Source organism: Paroedura picta, chromosome 9, assembly GCF_049243985.1.
Source record: "Paroedura picta isolate Pp20150507F chromosome 9, Ppicta_v3.0, whole genome shotgun sequence".
Classification (NCBI taxonomy): domain Eukaryota; kingdom Metazoa; phylum Chordata; class Lepidosauria; order Squamata; family Gekkonidae; genus Paroedura; species Paroedura picta.
This window is the reverse complement of record NC_135377.1, coordinates 29,093,255-29,113,094: the sequence shown is the minus strand read 5'-3', so window position 1 is coordinate 29,113,094 and position 19,840 is coordinate 29,093,255. Positions and strand designations below refer to the sequence as shown.

At 36.2% G+C, this 19,840-nt stretch overlaps 1 protein-coding gene across 17 annotated transcripts in view; it reads left to right on the top strand.

Moving 5' to 3' along the window:
* Window positions 1-19,840, top strand: part of ZFHX4 (zinc finger homeobox 4) — a 201,753-nt gene that overhangs the window by 8,315 nt on the left and 173,598 nt on the right. The window contains exon 1 of one of the 17 annotated variants that reach the window (XM_077352088.1): window positions 1,017-1,464. The exons of 13 other annotated variants lie outside the window; for them this stretch is intronic. The gene's annotated coding sequence lies outside the window, so the exon portion shown is untranslated. Of the gene's footprint in view, window positions 1-1,016; window positions 1,465-3,464; window positions 3,639-3,707; window positions 3,972-18,945; window positions 18,965-19,840 lie in introns of those variants that run through there. 3 more of the 17 variants (XM_077352089.1, XM_077352090.1, XM_077352092.1) reach the window with 3 other exon arrangements.

The following is a 19,840-nucleotide window of genomic DNA, read 5'->3' as shown; positions in this document are numbered from 1 at the left end:
GAGAAAAGTCCTTTTAATGCTTATTGTTCCAATTCTTATTCAGCTTGTGACTTTGAAACAATTTCTTTTTCTTCTGATTAAGGTCTTCTACAAAATAGGGTAAAATTGGAGCAATTGAAATAATAATATAAAAAAAAAACCTTAATCCTTATTTTTTTAAAAAAAACAAAACAACAACAACAACACCAGGGCAAAAAAAAGAAATAAAATAAAGCAGTTGTGTTGGTGGTGGGCAATATCTGCAAGTTTTCTAGGTTTGCTGTTTCAAGCGGCAGGAGGACACGCCAAAATGAAAGATGGCTAGCCAGCTGTTTTAACCTCTTGCACCTGGCTTGAGTGCTGGGGCTCACTTGGATTATTCAGTGAGCCTGGCTGAATATTCATACAGCAAGATCCATACACTGTGACTGTAGCATCCTGTAGGCAATACCTTGAGCTTTGAAGGGTTTCTGCAACCCAAACATGTATCAGTTGTTTTCATTTTTATGGTAATGAACATATAGGGTCAATTAAAGACAGGGAAACAGTTGTAAATATCCAAAAGTGAATTATACTCAAAGAACAAAGAAAGGTCAAGTAAAGCATCTATGGAAGTCATCATAATAGTAATAGAAGTGGTATCTGCTTGGTGGGATTTTGAATTATTCTAGCTTGTTTTCGAAAATGTTTAGGACAGGGAAATAGACATGTATCCCTTGTATCTTTTACCATTGATACCAGGTTGTGTTTCTTTTAAAGAATAAAGCCAAGGGATTTTATTGTTCACCAGCACAGACCATGTAAAGAAGTGCTGAGAAAATCAGTGTTTAATATTGCAGAATTTACTGCTTCCATTCTGACCATGAGCCTAAATTTACACAATGAAATTTGATTATCTCTAATAACAGTATTAGATCCTGCACTGGATGGATGAGAATTGAGGTGGTTTTGTTGATTGCAAGGGTTTAATGTTGCATTTCAGAATCTGATGTGGTTTAGCCTTCCTTCCATTAACTGGAAAACCCCTGAGGTTTTACAATTATTTCTTAAAGATAATACATTTAAGATTGCATTGGTAGGCTGGAGAAAAGTCATATAGGCAAGAAGGGAAGCCCTTAATAACTCTTGAGATTCAGACATGTTCAGCAGTTAGATTGGCTCTGACTTCACCAAGGGTCGACAATGTGTCATTTCCATGAAGCCAAATTGCCCTCTGCCTATATGATATTAATGTGCAAATCAATATTTCAGGGATTAAATTTCCCTTCTTCATTTTTTATGGTTTCTACCTCAATAAGTCTCAAGTCTATTAGAAGAGGCTGGATGATTTAAAATCTTTCACTGCAGAATGGCTTGTTGTAGCCTTGTTTCACAGACCATTTTTGGATTTTCATTCTAAAAGACGAAAGGCATTGCAAAGAAGTTGGTAGTCAATGTAGGGGCATGCGCAATACCGTAAAGCCTTTTTCAATTTAGAGCTGAAAGGTATTGAATATACACACTATATACATACTGTATACATTGTATTGCTTTAAAATATTGTATTAATCACCTATTGATTTATTTTGTAATCTGGTGAGCCTGTTAGTGATTTATTAGGATTTTTATGATTTTTATTTAAAAGCATGCAGGATGCAGGATTTATTGCAGTGAGTGTGTTTGAATGTCATATTTGAAGAATATCTAAAAATAAACATTTCCACAAAATTAATGTAAGTGATGTAAAAGTCTACTGTTAAGTCTGAGTGATGCTGGTTGGATTGTATTAATTAAGGAAGGGACTTTTATTAAGGTTTTATTATTCTTTTAAGGTGGATGTCCATTGCTAGTACTTTTAAAAGTGTGGTAGTCTGAATAGTCATGGTTAATTATAATCCTAGATCAAGGAGGAAACAATACATATCAGAGAATGTAGATGGCTTATCAGTTGTGACTTTATCATTTTGGGAAGGCCCTACTGTCTTTCATTTGATGGTGTTTTATAGGCTTAGACCATCTGGACCAAGTTCCGCACAGCTGCATGGATTTTGTATGTGATAGAACATTTTTTCCATTCAGTGTGAAATGTTCCTTCCTAAAAATGTACACCAGACTTGCTTAATTTAGTCTGCTAAAAAGAAATGTACATGTAAAAAGACAAAAGGCTCTTTAATCTCTGCAAGCTGTTTGTTTTTCTTCAAGATTTCTGTCTGTTTGGGTTTGAAAAGTCATGTTTATTGAGGAGATGGTTTTGAGGTGTGACATTAAAATAATATATGATTTTTGGGGTCTGTGCTGATTCTTGTTCTGCTGTTTAGCTGTCAAAACACAGTTAATCTATTCTTATTTACAATTAATCTCAATAAAATTAATCTTAACTGTGCCTTCGTCAGTGGCTTAAAATATCTAATTATATTCAATTAACTGCTGTCAGAGTAATTAACACTGTTTAATTGCTTCAGCATATATTTATGTAAAGCTCATTAGTTCCTGGCTGCTCTTTTTTCAAGCTTCTCATTCTTTTTTTTTATTATTGCTGTCACAGCAGTGACATCAAATCCTGGCTGGTGTGCGGTTTTTTGGGGGAAATGTTTTGACTTTTTTTTTTTTTTTACGATTTTGAACTTTTGCTAGATGTCAATGACAATAAATGATTTTGTAACATTATTTTAGCTTAATTGTGAATGCTTTCATATGAAAGAAGTGTCAGGAACCCCTATTCCAGCATATTTTAAAATATTTTCTAGCTTTGGTGATTTAAATATGGGAACACAGGTTAAGCTTTGTATTTATAAATGGAGAGCTTTCCTGTATCTGCCTTGGGGCTGTGCCCACAAGGCAGGGCTTTCCTATTCCCTGATAATTCAAAGGGTTAAAGACTTGGCCAGGGTTCAAACTGAAAAGCGCCCAGGGAAAGTGCATGTGAATATGTACAGATTTCATGTAATTAGTGCTTAATTATATTAACATATGCAAATTGTCAACTTAGGAACTTGTTGAGCTGGCAAAGATCAGCCTGGCACAATTGCAGTATTGTTCTCACACAATAATGGATTTCAAGTTGGATTGTGGAAACACATAACTAGCTATCTAATTTAACTCATACCATGGTGAAATTTCATTAGTCTCCATGGAGACTGGTTTAATTGTGCTGACTAATGTCTTGGGCTGCAGAATATCCTATAAAGAAAGTGTTGTTTGCCTAATCCACCTTACATTGACACTTGTTTGTACATGTTTCCTTTGTGTGACAATTTGCATATGCAAATAAATACTTTCTCAGCCTCCATTTGTCATGGCTGTTCATTACCCATGAAGAGGACATTGTTACCAGGCTGTTACTGAGTCTCCCAAGACAGGATAGTGTCAACCAGTCCAGCCACATTCTTTCATAATTTGTTTCTGATTAATAGACCAGAGTGAGGCTCTTTCTGTTCAGGCCTCTGCAAAGGGAAGGTCAGTTCTGTCACTGAAAGGAGTTTCCGCAGCAACTGAAGTTGCCCCCCCTTCTCTCCTCCCCTCTCCCCTTTTCGTCTTTGGTTTAACAGAATCATATTTAAAATAATGTATTCTTGCTCTGAGGAAAACGTCCTGTAATAATCTCTAGTTTCCTAAAGCAAAAGATAGAAAAACAAAGGAGATTCAGGTTTTGGAATATTAATCCTGTTTTTGACAGAAAGGTAAACTGATATAATTGCTTTTCAGTGGAAGGAATGGGGGTTTATACAAGTGTGAAAGCATCGGAAAGGATTAGCATTTTTTTGCATAATGAAAAGCTCTGCTGAATAGGGTACTGAATGGTTGACTGAATGACTAAGATGAAAGGAAGATGAAAATGCAAGCTTCTCTTTCTTTATGCCTCTGCTCAGTTCTCCCTAAAGTTATGTTTGTCCAAGACTTGAGAAAACAAGCAGAAGCTCAGATTTCAGCAACTTTATAAGATGCCTTCAATTTCTATCATCATGCTGATGAATATGTATGATAATGGTACAGCCAGAAAATGCTAGACACAGGTTTGTATATAGTAGATATATTACAGGCTAATCAAATATTGACTATTGGGTATTGAATCTTCCAGAGCTTTGCTTTGTGGGGAGGGGGGCAAACTTGAAAAAATATTTCTAAAAATAATAATTGAGTCTCTTACATCAAGATGCAAATCAAGCTTGCTAATCATGGGTATAGATAAAGAGGTGTTGTAATTAGTTATGCTTTTTGGAAATAATTTTTTTTTGGGGGGGGTGAATTGAGATACTGGTAATCTTTTCTAGGATACAGTACTGTCTTTGCTCCGTATTAGCTCTGGCAGTAGTTATATCATTTTGTGTAGAAATTACGAGGAAAGGAAATTTATTCGTAGTGTGCTTAGAAATCAGTTTTGTTACGTTTGTAGTAGGCTCGTAAGTCATGTCACTAAGGACCTGGCACCTATTTCTGTCCTACCAAAGTCAGTGATAAAATATCTATTGACTTAAATGGGACCAGGAGGAGGCCTAGAGCTATGACTGTAATTGGTTAGCTGTTGACAATGTGATCTGTGCTTCTAATTATGTGCTCTCAACAGTAACCAGGACAGTTAAAATATCCTACATGTATCCATTTTGAAAACGTTTCTTTTTAAATAAATGATATTGCAGTAGATATGTAAACCAGATCTTGTATGGATAAGTAATGGTTGGTCATCTGCATGCTAAGTAGTATCATTTTCTAGTTTTCAGGTCACTGTAATTGAATTTAAGGGTCATCACCGAAGACCATTTTGAATCCACCATACAGTGCCTTGCTTTGGAGAGCTTTCTTTTGTACATCTGCCATTTGATTACTGTTTGTGACTTATGGTTGGTGGAGTAGGTACAGATATGCAAAATAAGTAAATATTTATAAATAATAGGAAATTGACAGTCCAGCGAGGTGTCATAGCCAGAAAAGGTTTTATCTGAGACTTCAGATCTCCACATTGTAGCTTAATGTCAGATATTGTTTATGCTTTGCGGAGTGGTTGTTGGTAGTGTTGAAAATCTTTAAAACCTCTTTTAAAATATAGCAAGACAGTTGCCTTTAGGATGTTTAACGTAACAGGAACTTGTTGAGAACTTTGGAATAGAAAAATCTGTTGATTTTGAAATAAATTAATGGATATTGTTAAGCAAGCCACGTGTGTTTCCAGCCACTGCAACACCAGATAACACAAGGGTTAAAGCTAACTTATGTGGTTTCTGCATTCTTATTGAACCGTCAGAAACTCAGGCTTCTCACATACTGAGATTTAAATGCGATCCTATGTATACTTTCAGTGATAGTCCCACTGAACTCAGTGAAACTTACCCCTAGGTTCAGTTTCATGAGATTCTAGAAAATGATTTACAAACAGAACATGTATTTGAATATGGCCAGATAGAACTTGGTTGTGACAAAGAATGTGATGCTAGTAAAATAATATAGCATAGTGATAAATGTGCTTACTCAGAAGCCCACTAAATTCAATAGAATGTGTACTATGGACTGTAGGTTTAATAGTATGATATCAAGGACAAAAAGAAAAAAGAAAGAAAAGGCAGAGAACTAAGTTTCAACAATGAGTATTGAGGGAAAATGCATAGTTCTTTTAACTGTATAAAGAAGTTTAGGATATGGCCATTAATATGGATGTATTACAGTCTTGTGTAACAGGCACATTCTGTGATTTTGGTATGCCAGTGTTCTCATAAGTCCTTTTTGTTCTTTTTGCTTTAATAAGTTGGTAGTCATAAAAGTTTGGAATGCTAGAGCCTGTCTAGGGGGAGAGTTTTTATTTATTTATTTTTGGGAAAAAAAGTATTCAAAGGAATTCTATTGAGGAATGGTTAAATTGAATTTTATGAGTAAAATAAGTTTACCATTTTAAGGCATGTTTACCATTTTAAGGCCTATTTATATGCATTTATCACACTGAGCTTTTAGCTTAAAAATGTAAAGTGCTCAAGTTAGATACTGCTAATTTTTGAAAGCTCCAAAAGCTGTTTGAAAGTTACTTTTTACATAGTGTGCATGGCTGTCACACTGACCTGAATGGGTTTCATGGTAAGTTAGAGACTGCAGGTCAATAGTGTAAAGATTATAGGCTCAGAATGACACATGTGACTATATTGTTAAGGGCAACTCCTTTATGAGTTTAGACTCAGACAAGAAGAAAGAACACAAGCATAGTAAAGGACGTTGTTCTTAAGTCAATATAAATATACTGTAGAATATGTTTTGCACCTTCCTTGTAGTAAATTCCTTACCAATCCATAATTTGATAGTCAAAGCATCCTATTATCCAGTTTGGACCCAGCTCAAGTTCAGCTGTGACAGACTTCTGATTTAGGTCCCTTGCTATGTCAAATGTTTGGTATGCCCGAACTGGTTTAATTCTGTATTATGTAGGAAAATATGTGTATTTGCATATGGGATAAAATGATTTAAATCACTGTGATATTTTAACTTAATCTTACTAGAGGCTACATGTACTGTTTGAACATACAGAGGAGGCGTATAAAACCACAGGGGGGAAAGTGTTGATGTTGGACTCTGATGTTAGAGAGATGGACTAGGATGCATTATTTGTCATGGTAAAATTAGATGGTTTCTCATTCACATATAATTCATTACCATGTTTTCAGATTCCCTTCTTGAATGACTTGGGAGTTCCTGTCTCAAAGCTTGGATACAGGCACACTGCTGTACCCTGCATTGTTTGGGACTTCACAAGCCATAAATGAAGGGAACTGGCTTCTTATACATGGAGTTATGCATATACCTAGCTCTAGGTCAAAGATCAGAAAGAAAAGCTTCAACAACTGGTATACAGATCCTTCTGTGTAGTATTCTTAAGTTGAAGTATACAGTGTGCAGAAATGTTGTCCACTGGCCCTTCTACCACTAGGCTGCTTATCCTTATGGCCTTTACAGTGGACTGCAGATAACAGGCCTTCAACCTTCCTGCTATTTCTTAGTATAAGAGCCAAACATATCCCAGATACTGAATTTAGTGTCCTTTTTATTCTGGTAAGAGCTTGTGAGTGTAGCACCAGGTTATTCGTAGACAATGATCTGGGGGGGGGGATATATATATATATATAATGTTCCAAGTCAGGCTCAATAGAAAGTTTATTTATTTACTTACTTACGTGCACGCATGCATGCACACATACACATATACACACACACGTGTGATAGCTTCTCCGAGCCAGTATGCTGGGAGGGGCGGGGTATAAACTGAAAAATAAAATAAATAAATAACATGTCTCATGTAGAACATGTGAAGTATATAGGAGGATACAGTCCAAAATATCCAAGTGAAGTTTCTTTTTAAAAGAAAAGTCATTCAATTGTAGTCCCCCCCCACCTCTTTTTCTTTTCCCAATCTCTGAAGGACTTATACATGGAACAACTTGGAACAACAAACATGCAAAACGAAATGGTTTGAAAGTATCATAGCACTTTATTTCTCACATACTAGGAGATCAGTTTTGTGAGGTCAGCATACAGTCTTAGGGTCATTCAAACAGTAAGACTTTTAATCTTCAGTGACGTCACCTACTGGCAGTATGTTTTTTGCAACTCAGGTAGCAGCGTAAGACTATGTTTGGTGACTTCAACAATACACATTTAGCTTGTGACCTGGCTAGAGTTGTCAGACTCCCCCCCCCCCCCACTCTTTTGGTCTTGGTCCTTTAAAATGGGCCTAGCAGTAGAAAAAGAGGTGAAGGCATTCCCTGCATAGAGAAAATAGGATGAGAAAAATCTTCACCTGCTTAATTTCCATATGCCAGGGTCCTGTGAAAGGACCAGGGCAAGTTTTTCTTTTTAAAACCAAACCCCAAACTGATAGCTCTGGTCCCCACTGTTTTCTTTTTTAATACCTGAAGACAAAACTCTTCTGTTTTGTTTAAGGTCAGGGCACTAAAGGAGCAGAACAACATTCCTAAGAAGAAAGCCAAACTTCTCTAGAGCTTTTCTGTATTGTTAAATCTAGGAGAAAGTGGAACAAAAAAACCCAACAACCAAAAAAACTTTCATTGTGTCTACTCTCAAGGGCTCATCTATCTCTATGGTTTCAAATAGTGCTGGGCATCATGTTCTAGCCTTTCATGCTTTATTCCTTAAATTATAAGTGCCACAAATTACAATTAGTAGTTCTTATTTATCAACACTGTAGCACTCTGTAGAAGAATCAGCACAATGCTAATGTTCCTTTATTTTGAATATATTTGATCTGGCATCTCTGCTTCTAGTGTTGATGTAAGGCTCTGATTTAAAGCCTTATAGTAAAGGAATAGATCAGACCATACAAAATGTAACAAAGCTAATGTATCCCTGATCAGTTCTGTTCAGTTTCTAATTGGGGAAAGGAAGGGGGTTGGTAGTTTCTTACGTAGGTAAAAAGTAAAAGTCCAAATGCTAAATGTTGGCGAAATACTTTGAGAGAATAAACTATTTCTATATTTTAGAGTGAGTTCAAATGTCTGTATTTTAGAGTGATTTCGATAAAATTAAAAGGTGTGCAAAAGAAAACACAAGCAGCCATTAAAAATTGCATTACACTTTGAGCATTAGCTCTAAAATATAGTAGTATTGTCAACAGTCATAAACAGTTCTAGACATTCTTGAACATCTTCCTATGTTTTACAATAGCTTGGCCTAAGCATCATGCTGTAGAATTGTATCTTCTTTACCACAGTTCTACATGTCAGTTATTGAAACTAATGTTTTCAGGATGTTGAACTAGAGTTTTAATACAGGTGGCAGTAGTACTCTGAAAGGATTTATTATCTTGGTGTACAATAATATTCACACTTAGATGTTTTAGGAACAGTGAAAATGCTAGCATTATTTGTTTTTGTAATTAAAATGTTTCCTTGGGTGATTCACTGTTAACTACATGGGCTACTATGCATATTTATTTTAGTACCTGCTTTTCTTGGGGGGTGGGGGAGATGTAAAATTTGTGTTATTTATGTAGAGCTAACGCTTAAAATGGGACAGTCTTGTTTCTGTGGAGGTGGCACAAAGGTTATCCAAAAGGTGAAGACTTGAGAAAAACATGGGGCATCCTGTATTGCTTGAAATGAAGCAGGGTGTAGATTAGGAACTGTTAAGATTTGCCAGGAATTGCTGGTCTTAGAAGCCTGTTTAAGTGCTCACTGTCAACAAGAAAATCACAGGCAGCACTTAAAGTGGCTCACCTCTGATTTATTCATAAACCTCACATGAGCACTTGGCTTTGTTCTTGCTCTGGTAAGGGGAACTGATTCCAATAAGAACAGGAATAAAGAGCTGCTTGCATGGTCCAGAAGTGAATAGCACTTTACCTCAAACCATGACCTCCATTCCCAAGATCTGTGGTGCCAAAGTTGACTCTGCTCCTATGTTTATTCTCAGATAAATTGCTAGCTGAAACTACAAGGAACAGAGTTTTCACCTTATAGATTCAAAGAGAACCGTGTCACTGCAACTCAGGTTCTTCTGCATACGAAGCTCTGTGATTTTCTTTTAAAACAGTTTCAAGTTAGTACTATCACTGTGTATTAGAAAGATAAAGTAACAATCTTCTTGAAAATTCAGTTGGATGTTAAGTTCTTTTTTCTGTTTCTTTCCTAATTTATTATATATATATATATATATATATATATATATATATATATATATATATATATATATATATATATATATATATATATATATATATATATATATATATATACATTTAATAGCTGCCCTTTATTTATGTTTCTCTATAAATGGTACTCTAGTGCTCACTGTCCATAATGGGGGAAGGGACCTAAGAAGACTTTCAGCTGGTATCTTTGCAATAGGGCAGAGGTTGAGTACAGTTACTTAAGTCCCCTGAGAAACATTTAGTTAATGGTAGTCATGGTCCGATCCTGTCCAAAACTGCTGTTTTCTTACTTAGTGAAGCTTATTTGCAGTTACTTAAGGTTTAAATGATTTAAAACCGACTTGCATTTCACAACAAATTAAACAAAAAAAGAGTCATATTGGAAGATAGTGATGAGAGTTAATGATATGTCTTTAGATAAAGCAGTACTTGTGTGCAATCTGATCACAGCTATCAGCTCATTTGTCATGGCTGAAGTGAAAATGTCAGGCCCAATGAGTGTATGAGTGCTGAAGGGGGCGAAAGGGCTTTTGGAGACACTTTTGTGCTGGGAGTGGGCCATAGCTAAATGCAGCGCTAGAGAAATACTGGGATTAGCTAACTTTGGACTCAAATCACTCGCATAACAGAATTAGTTGGGAAAATTAAGTTTGTGTGTGTGTGGGGGGGGGAGTACAGCGTAGTGAGACTTAATCAAGCTAAATGTAACGATACCTAGTTACATACTCAAGAAAAAAACTATGATTTGTATTCAGTGTTACAGTTTTTTTAAGTTATTTATATACCACTTATTCTATACCATTGTTGCTGTGTTAAACATTACCTTTGACATTATGATGAATTGAGTTTTCAGTATTCAGTTTTGAGTTAGTTTTATGGATATATCCTTTGCAAGCCATGTAACAAAGAACCAGCAGAATCAAATGAAATGAGACCCATTGTTAGCATTCTGACTTTCTAGTGATATTCTGCTCTCTGAATGCTTAGTTCATAGTATCTAAACATTTCCAGGCAATATCTCCTTTTATTTATATTGGTCACCATATTTCATCTGTCGCCAATTACTCCTAGGCTTCATTTCTGATATAGTTGACTGACCTTAAGGTTGGTTTGTTGGTGACAACGAAGGAGCAGGACAAATTCAACCTACTTCCCATTTTATAGTAAAAGCCAGGATAAGAAACAGGAGCCACTTGTCATTCCTTTTTAGCTACTTTTTTTTTGTCAAGTATTGACTAGTTCTGTATTTACTCCCTTCTCTGTGTATATTGAAGCTCAATCTGATATGAATTCCAGTTAGAGGGAGATAAGATGACCTCTGGTGATTTGTGCCTAAAAACACGTTACTTTCATAACTGCAGAAAATTCAGTACTACTAAATGTGTATCTGTGGTGTCCGTAAATATGTAATGACACATTATTCAGGGCTTCAAATTGCTGTGGCACTGTCACTTTGAAATATTTCTACCTTCTTCTCCAGCTGGGCTCTTGCTCTTTGACCATGACACGAGGCAAAATTCAATAGGTAAAAGTTACATCATCTTATGAAGTGAGGTTCTGGGCCACAAAAGCTTATGTAGCGATTAGGCTGCTAGGAATTTGTAACATTTTAAAAACATTTTGTTTTCTGCAACAGACTAGCATGATGACAAGTTGGTTTCTAGGAATGCGTCTATCGTGCAGTAGTTGAAAATACAGAAGCCCTGACTGGAAAAAACTGGCAACTCTACTGTGAAGATGGGTGTTTGCCACAAGGGAACTGGCTTGTATAGATTCCCTATTGCTGCTGCAGATGCAGATACAGTGTAGCGGTAACAGGTTTTCTGCATGGCAGATTTCCTCTTAACTTCCCTGCCCTAAACCCTCAGCAGTGGACACTCCCCTCCAACCAAGGGCTTTTTCATTTTTTTTTTAAATGGCAATTGAATATTATTATGTCCCTACAACAGTATTTCAGGGTCTCTGGACAACCAGTTTTAATTGTTTATATGCCTTATGTCTTTACAACTATGAAGGCTATATAGATAATATTTAAAAAATGAAAGCTTGGAATTCAGAAAACATGGTATGCAAATTGTTATGTTGTAAATTGTTATGTTGTAGCAGTATTCAGTTGTTAATTTAATACTCAATTGCTGATTAATCCCCCATCCCTGGCGAAAAAGCTCTGTGGTGGTAGTAGGGAGGAAGTGGGCACTGTGAGGACAGCAGCAGGACAATGGCGCCATGTGAGCAGGACTAGGAAAATGTGAACTTTACAGGTAACATAGACTGTTTATGCACTGGGAACTTCACTGCCCCCCCCCAATCAGGAGCACAGATAGGGGGTGGATGAGGTGCACCAGGCTAAATGCTCCTCGATGTGGGTGCAGGAAGAGGTGGGGCAACCTGCCACGACTAAAACTCCAGCCTGCAGCCCGACATGAAACCTTCAGTGCATAAACGGTCATAGCGATCATCTAGGTTTTATTGCAGTTTTAACCAAAACTCCATAGCAAAACAGTTTGGGGAAAAGTAGAGAAATCTGGAAAAAGCACTGAAAGGTGTGTGAATGTGCCCTGGTTCTGTATGGAAGTCAGGGGTGGGGGTTGAGGGACTGCTTTCCAGAGTTTGTAACCAGGGTATATATCCCATATGGAAAATGAATGAACTGGAGAAACTGTACAGTGGTTTTCCATGTAGATAATTTGTGACAATAATACACATCCATTCAGTTGTTAGGGCTGAGTTGGACAGCATTAGAATATTGGACAGCATTAGTTAATTCTGGCCCTTATTTAACTTAAGACTATTACTAAAAGGCTTATGATAGTTGCCTTTTTCACCTCTGTATTGATTAGGGGGGGTCAGCGTTTGCTCTAAAATTGTCTGAACTGAATTTCAAAAGAATACTTGGTCCTATACCCATCCCGTCACAATATGGTGCTTGGCAGCCCTTAGGTACTAGAGCAGTCCCAACTTTTTAGAAATATAAAGACATCATGTGAAATAGTTTTATTTAAACTAAAATTAGTGTGATTGACTGCAGGCCACTCCTCAGAGTCTATCAATCTGCATCTGAAACCATGGTTTCAGGATGGCTTATTAACCGCAGCTAGACTTAACTATGATTTTGCATAACTTTGTATACATATCCTGGCTGTTCCCTTGATACTATAGCACAAAGGAATTGAAGTCAGCAAATTTAGGTTTGCAAGCCGAATCTTCGTTTCATGTTTTATTAACTGAGCTGTGAGAGTTGAATGGATGTTCTTCAGGATAAGTAATTTTAAAAAGGAAAGAAAAACCTTTCCCATTATTATGTCTCAACTGAGCTAGAGGATCTTTTTGCTAGATGGTCTTGATTTGTAGCATAGGCCATAGAGAGGAATTGACGCATGGTGCAATATTTGCAGTCTACAAAGCTGTAGACAGCTTCCAGTCAAACAAGGCTATTGCAACATTTGATATGTGGCAGTTGCTTGAGGTCATTGTCTAAATTAATATGCCAGATGTTTACTAAAGATTGCATGGTATTAAAACTTTATCAACTGACAGCTCCTTAAGTAAGCTGGGTCAGGCTTTGGGTGCTACTAAAGCAAGCATAGCAGAATGAGTGACAGATTTCATGCAAGGGACATAGAACTTCCTGGAAAACAGTGTCCCATGAAAGGATGTGGTTTGGTTTTACTGCCTTTGCACCAAGGTTCCATAGACTGTCCCTGTTCATTAAAGGTGGTGGTTGTCATGACTGTTTCTGTATCAGCTGGGCTAAGGGTCTGTTCAAAGCTGACGTAATAAGTGGTAGGGATACAAGGCAGGCAGGCAGGGTAGTTTTTAAAATCAAGAGGATTGATTGAAGGCTTGGTTTTCACAACAGGTGGGATTAAGGCATGTACTGACTGCATGGATTTGAAAACAAATGAACGTGCCACAAGGCCTTGGGATCTGGCTCAGTTACAGTTATACTAGACATTTCCTTGGGTATATATAAGCAACTAGCCTTTGGTGCCTTTTGAGACCTGTGAGAACTAAATGTACCAGCTGACATGGCATCTGATGCAGGAACTTTGAAGGAAAGCTGCAACCAATGGCCTTTAAACCTCAATTCCTTCCATGGTTGTTTGTATTTTTACTAGATATAAAGAGGCAGAAAATCTTTTCAGTTTTATGAAGGATCTTTTTCAGATAGCGTACTTTCCCCTCCTTTTTGGTTGAATGTACAGTGTTGTTGAATTATCTTATACCTGTTTCCCACTCTTTGAGCATGTGCAGTTCAAGGGGCTGATTAGGTTCCCCTTCCCCACCAGACATTGAGCTGTTTTAAATGTATAATTATTGCTACATGTCATTTGATAGCTGTACTAATTGCTGCCAACCATTGTCTGTTTGCACTTAATGCTGAAACCTGATCAACATCCTGCTTTGGTTGATGTTTGGTGGTAAACTTTAATTAACTCTTATTGCATTGAAGAAGAGCTCAGCCTCAGTGCTAACTAATCATTTACCTTCATTATGTCCTGACAGCTGCACTTGTTCCTAGTCTTAATAGATACACTAGTCAGTAAATAAACCTACAAGTCTTCAAGCTTTGAAGTTGTTCCACATTGATATTTTGTTGCTCCAAGTATATAGATGATTGCTTTCGTTCATTTTGTATCTCTTAGAGGAAACAAAATCAGTCTAAAATTGCCTTTTCCATGCCAAGCAATTTTATTTTGAGAGTAACTGTAGATTTAAGATAACTTTACTCCTTCAACATGGATCCTATATACATGCATCTTTTGAATCAATACAATTAAGCCTGTCTCCTGTTGGAATTCTTGTAATTATTTTTACTGAAATACTTTTCCTGTAATGATATTGAAGTTAAAGTAATCAAGTTACTGGCAGATCATGTAAAATTCAACTCAAAATTGCTGGCTGCTTGATTTTAATTTGTCTGACATCAAGTTTGTTTGAAAAGGGATAATATGCAGTTAAACCGAGGAGCTTATAATTATGGCTGACATTTGTTTGTTTATAATGAAAACTAATTAAAGTTCATACATTTTAAAACACAAAAGTTAATTACTGAATTGCTCACTTCACTTATGCAGAGCAGTCAAATTAACTTGCACAGGAAAACATGACAAGAGGCTCTGCACAATAAAAACAAATGTCCCCGATGGTCGTTGACTATCCAAACCAAATTTGCCACTAGATTATTCTAGAAAAATAGGTGGCTTATTAATGGCTAAGCTGTTTTTAAAGCATGATTCTAATGGCAGCTAAATGTTAAATATGAAGCAATATTGAATGCTGCAGTCCAAAGCACAGATGCATATGTTAAGTTCTTAAGTCTGCTCAGTTGAGCATATCCCTCACTGCCACTCAGTTCTAGAGTAGGAAGCACAGGAACAGATCCTGGAGTTTTGTGCCTTATTTATGGCAGTGCTGCACCACAAAGGGCACTTTACATTTCATTTTGTACTTTGCCTTCTGTAATGTACATGAAGGTCTGTTATGCATACTTCATTAAGTTCTTCCTGTGGTGCTGATGTATTGCTAATTGAAGCAAGAATTGAAAGGTTTGCTTAAAATCTGGCCTGTTATTGTCAGAAAAAGAACTAAGGTATTGTTAGTTAATGCTAGAACTTTACATTGAAAATGCTACTTTCTTTTGTGGGTTAAATAAAATTTGCTAAGAATATGTACAAAGCATAAACGATCATAGTACTATTTAAGAGAAGTGACTGTGATATTTGTGGAGTGTATTAACTATTGCAGTGCACAGAATTGTTGGGAAACATCCAGAGTTTCATATTTGGCTGGTAAACACAGGTACAGAGGTAGTGTTGTTATTTGGAACTTTATTGTGCTTTAATCCTAAACCAACCACATTTATATCCAAGAGGGACTTAACTAATTATAAATACTTAGGATAGGATAGGATAGGATAGGATAGGATAGGATAGGATAGCAACCTTAATAAGCCAGCAGTGCAACCCTGTGCAAACTGACTTGATACTAAGACTCATTGAAAACAGTGGAACTTGCTTCTGAGTAAACCTGCATAGCATTGCACTGTAGGCAACCAATTAAAACAATAGATTTCTTGTTCTTTGTGTAAAACAGTTAATTTAATTTACTTAGAAAAAAGCTTTTTCAGATTTCAAGACAGCTATCTTTTTCTCAGAGTATGTTTCATTGAACTCAATGGAGAATTGTGCTACAGAACGCATAATAATCACTAATATTGGTTGGAACGAAAGAGATTAGATTGTGAAGATTTTACCAGTGTATGGTTTTGGTATCTGAGTGAACACAGCAAATATAACAGTCATATAATGATAAATCTAGTGGATTTTTTTCCTAGGGAATAAATGTCCTAATGGGAACTGTGGTTAAGCTTTTGTGTTGGGCAGGATTATTAACTTGAACTTTCAAATCTAATGGAGTTTTTGGGTGAAAAGGAAAAGCGTGGAGTTCTTTTCAGAACATGCTTGTAAAATGACTGTAATTTACATAACCTTTCATAGACTATGCTGTGTGCATTACAATAAAGGACTTGATTGATTTGTAGATTAATATTTATTTAGTAAAGGAAAATCAAAGGGATTTAGCAGTCATCATTGTAACCCTAATCCTCCTTTGCATAGATAAGACAAAAGAAAGTGATTACTGTTTAAAGCTCACTGGGTCACTATCGTTCATGCCTTTCTTGAAAAGAAATACATAGGGGAAAGTTGCCTTGCTATCTACCCAGTGTTTGCATAATTCCATTTTTTTTTTTAGTGATAGGTTAGGGTAATTTGGCTTGGTTTACTATGAAGCCCCAGTGCCAGGATTTCTGGTAAGGCAACATGACTAAAAGAGAGTGCCTATTATTTTTCTCAACTGACATCATTTTTTGATATCCATGATCAAAATAAGGAATAGGCAGCCACACAGCTTTTAACACCAAAACCACAGGTCAGACATATTAAAAGTGTTTTCAAGTACAATACAAGAGATAAGTCTACTGTTATGGAATGATTCTCAAGAGAAATCAGGCATGTCCCACAGTAGCTTGATTAGTGGTGAGTTGCTGATCTTGGCCCAAAGGGAGAGCTATTGCAGTGGATTTATGAGAACTGTGGGAGGAAAATACAGAAGAATAAAGCAATGGTATTTCAGTTTTATAATTAAATTAAAAATTCCAAAGCCTGTTCTTTTGCTATCATGTGTGCTTTCCCACTGATTCCTCAGTATATAAAACAAAGAAACTATCAGCTTGAGAGGAAGCAAGAGCTCATCAGTCACATGAGATTTCATTATAATAGTACTATTAAAAATCTGAGAAGATAGCCTTTGAGGATGATAAAGAAGAAAGGGATAAAACAATATAGTGATTGAACAGCCAGTCAAGTATGCCGTTTGCAAACTTCTCTAGCTCTCTTTTTAAAGTGCTGATTTAAGTGCACAGTATATTTGGTTACATCCCTTTATTCAAACTTAATTACCTTCTCCCCTTTGTCGTGACATGGGTGGAAAGTTTTTGCCATGTCAGGAGAGGTCGTCACACATTCTTTTGCAGTTCTCTTCATTAATTCCTTCTTGCAGAAGCATTTTCTATCGTGCTGGGAAGGTAGAAGGGTGTAATAGAAGAGCCCTGAAACATCAGCAGGAAGCTCTAAGCTGGTTAATGCAGTATAATTGTCTGGACATAGACTGGTCTTTGTTTGTGTCGTTCACTTCGAATCAGCTGTAATTAACTCCAGAGTGTTTCCAGATTGCCAGCAAAGAAAAATTACAGCTTTTCTGTTTTAAATTGGAAAGCTCACAAAGACATTAACTATGCATATTGCTTTTACTTTGATATAGTTCTATTCTGTAAAGGAGGAAGAAAGCAAAACCCTTGTTTGACTCCCTTCCCCCAACTCTGAATCCTCAAAACATGCAATTGTAAAACTGTTTGTTTTAGGGTATGTTAGGAGTGCAATGCATAGTAGTTTTGGTCTGGGGGAAAAAGTATTTTCCATCTGTCTTACAACTGCTACAGTATATTGGAGTTGTTTCAGTAGTTCCTCATGTTTTTTTTTGGGGGGGGGTTGGTTGTTGTTCAGGGGCTGGAAACAGGTTTTAGATGGCTTTAAAACCTCACATATGGCATCTAGGCTAGAATTCCATTACAGAAGCATCTTGGTAAGTTTCCTTTATATCGCGTTCTGCACTACAAAGACCTATGCTGAGTTTTACTTTACTTAGAAGAGTAGAATTGTCACCCATGATTTTTATACAGGTAGTTTACCTGTGTTTGAGTAGTATGAATAATCAAACTGTGAGAAAATGGCCTGTTTTTAAATCTGTTCAAGTTGTGGTCAGCCAAATGCCTACCACACCCTTTTTAAAAGGTACTGTGTACAGTACTTTATAATTATGGATTCCTGTATGGTCTAAAATGAGGGAGCTGAGTGAGCAAGTCTCTAGATAATGCATCTAATAATATAGCACTATACACAAAAGATCTGTCAGCAACTGATGCAAAAAAGTCTACCCAAAATCTTTTTTTTCCCCTTCCCTTTTCTTCTGAATTTAACAATAAGGAATTTAAGCTTCAATGTGGCTTTAGCAACCAAAGAAAAGAAGCTCTTGGTGTCTGCATAATACCACTTTGATGGATTTTTTCATCAGCTCTCTGTACGTGGTAACAAATAAACAAGTATAATTATACTTGTGAAGGCCTATTCATTGCTTTGTCAGGATTAGATATATGTGCAGTTTTCACACTGAGCCTCTCTTTTGTCTTTGCCTAACTCACTATGACATATTGATAGAGGATTTGGGATGGGGAAAAGGCCACAGCAGAGACAGTGATGACCTTTTGGAAACTTGATATAATTCAAGGATTTTTTTTATTTATTTATTTTCATTCTTTCTTTAAAAAAAAAAGATCTGTAACTTGTTCTCAAATTCTGATGTAAGTGGCCAACTTTTAACCCATTTTTAGCAAAGTAAATAATGAATCAAAGTCTTATGAGATGTCTAAAGAGCAGATGGGAATAAAAACAATAGGCTAAGAAGTCTCTTGGTCTTCTTTCCCAGCACTTAGCACTGTGGCTAACCTAGCATTCCTTTCCCATTATTCTATCCTCTTGATCTGATCACGTTCTTTTTAATCATTCCACAAACACTGTCTCACTGGACCGTAGAAGAGGGCTGGGACAATATCAATTAAAAAAAACAGAGGTAAAACTGGCATTTTTGATTCTTGGTTCTAATGGGAACTCTGCATTCTAAATGCAGAGGAATTCTTCCATTGTTCAGAAAAGCACCCCCTTTTCATTAGCAAAGCTGTCTGTAGGTGGGTTTTATAATTTGGCTGAGCAGAGTTTAGAGGACAGTTTTTCCAGGAGCAATACAGAGGTTAGTAACTTAAGATTTCTGTGTATTGTTTATTTGATCTGAAAAAGAGTTAGATTATCTTAGTCCTTAGACTTGTGATTTAGTTTTTGCCATACTGAAGAGATCATCAGGTACATATTTGTGGGAACTCATCTGATAACCCTGAAACTTGTTTTTCTTGTCTATTTTCTTGGTAAGTTTTCGATGATAGAAGTCTTAGATTTAATAGTCTTTAAAGACAGAACTAAAACACTGTAATTTAATTTATAAAAAAGGGTTAAATGCTGCTTTGTTGTGCTAATAGTGGGGAGGAAGAAAATAACTATTTTGGATTAGTATAAGCTTTTGTTGTCTGTTAGAGTGTATGCATGTTAATTACATCCCTGAAAATAATTCTCACTTGTGTAGTGCTTCTACAATATAAAAATAAAGCTTTTTAAAATGATGATGCTGTACTAATAAAATATGTACAATATAAGGGACCTGATCCATAGTACCAATCTATCTTTAATTCTCCATTAAGATTAGTATATGACTTGCCAAGAGAATATCGACCATAAACATATCAAATGTGAAATATATTTTGTGGTTGATATGCATTTTGACCATTGTTTCAAACACTTTTGTACTTGTTCTAAGAGTTAAATGGATATTTGTTCATATAGTTTGAAATAGAAGTCATAGCTTAGTGCTAAAATCATGCAAAAAGACAAACACTTGGTGTGTCCTTTCTTTTAATTAATACTTAGGATAGAATTTTGTTGTTGCTTGGGTCCATTTGCTTTATGTTTAGTGAAGTGTTAGTCAGTATTGTCCCCACTACTTAAATTTGTTTTTGTCTTCTATAAGAAAAAAGACGACTCTATAAGATTTGTTAGGTCTTCTATAAGAGCTGCT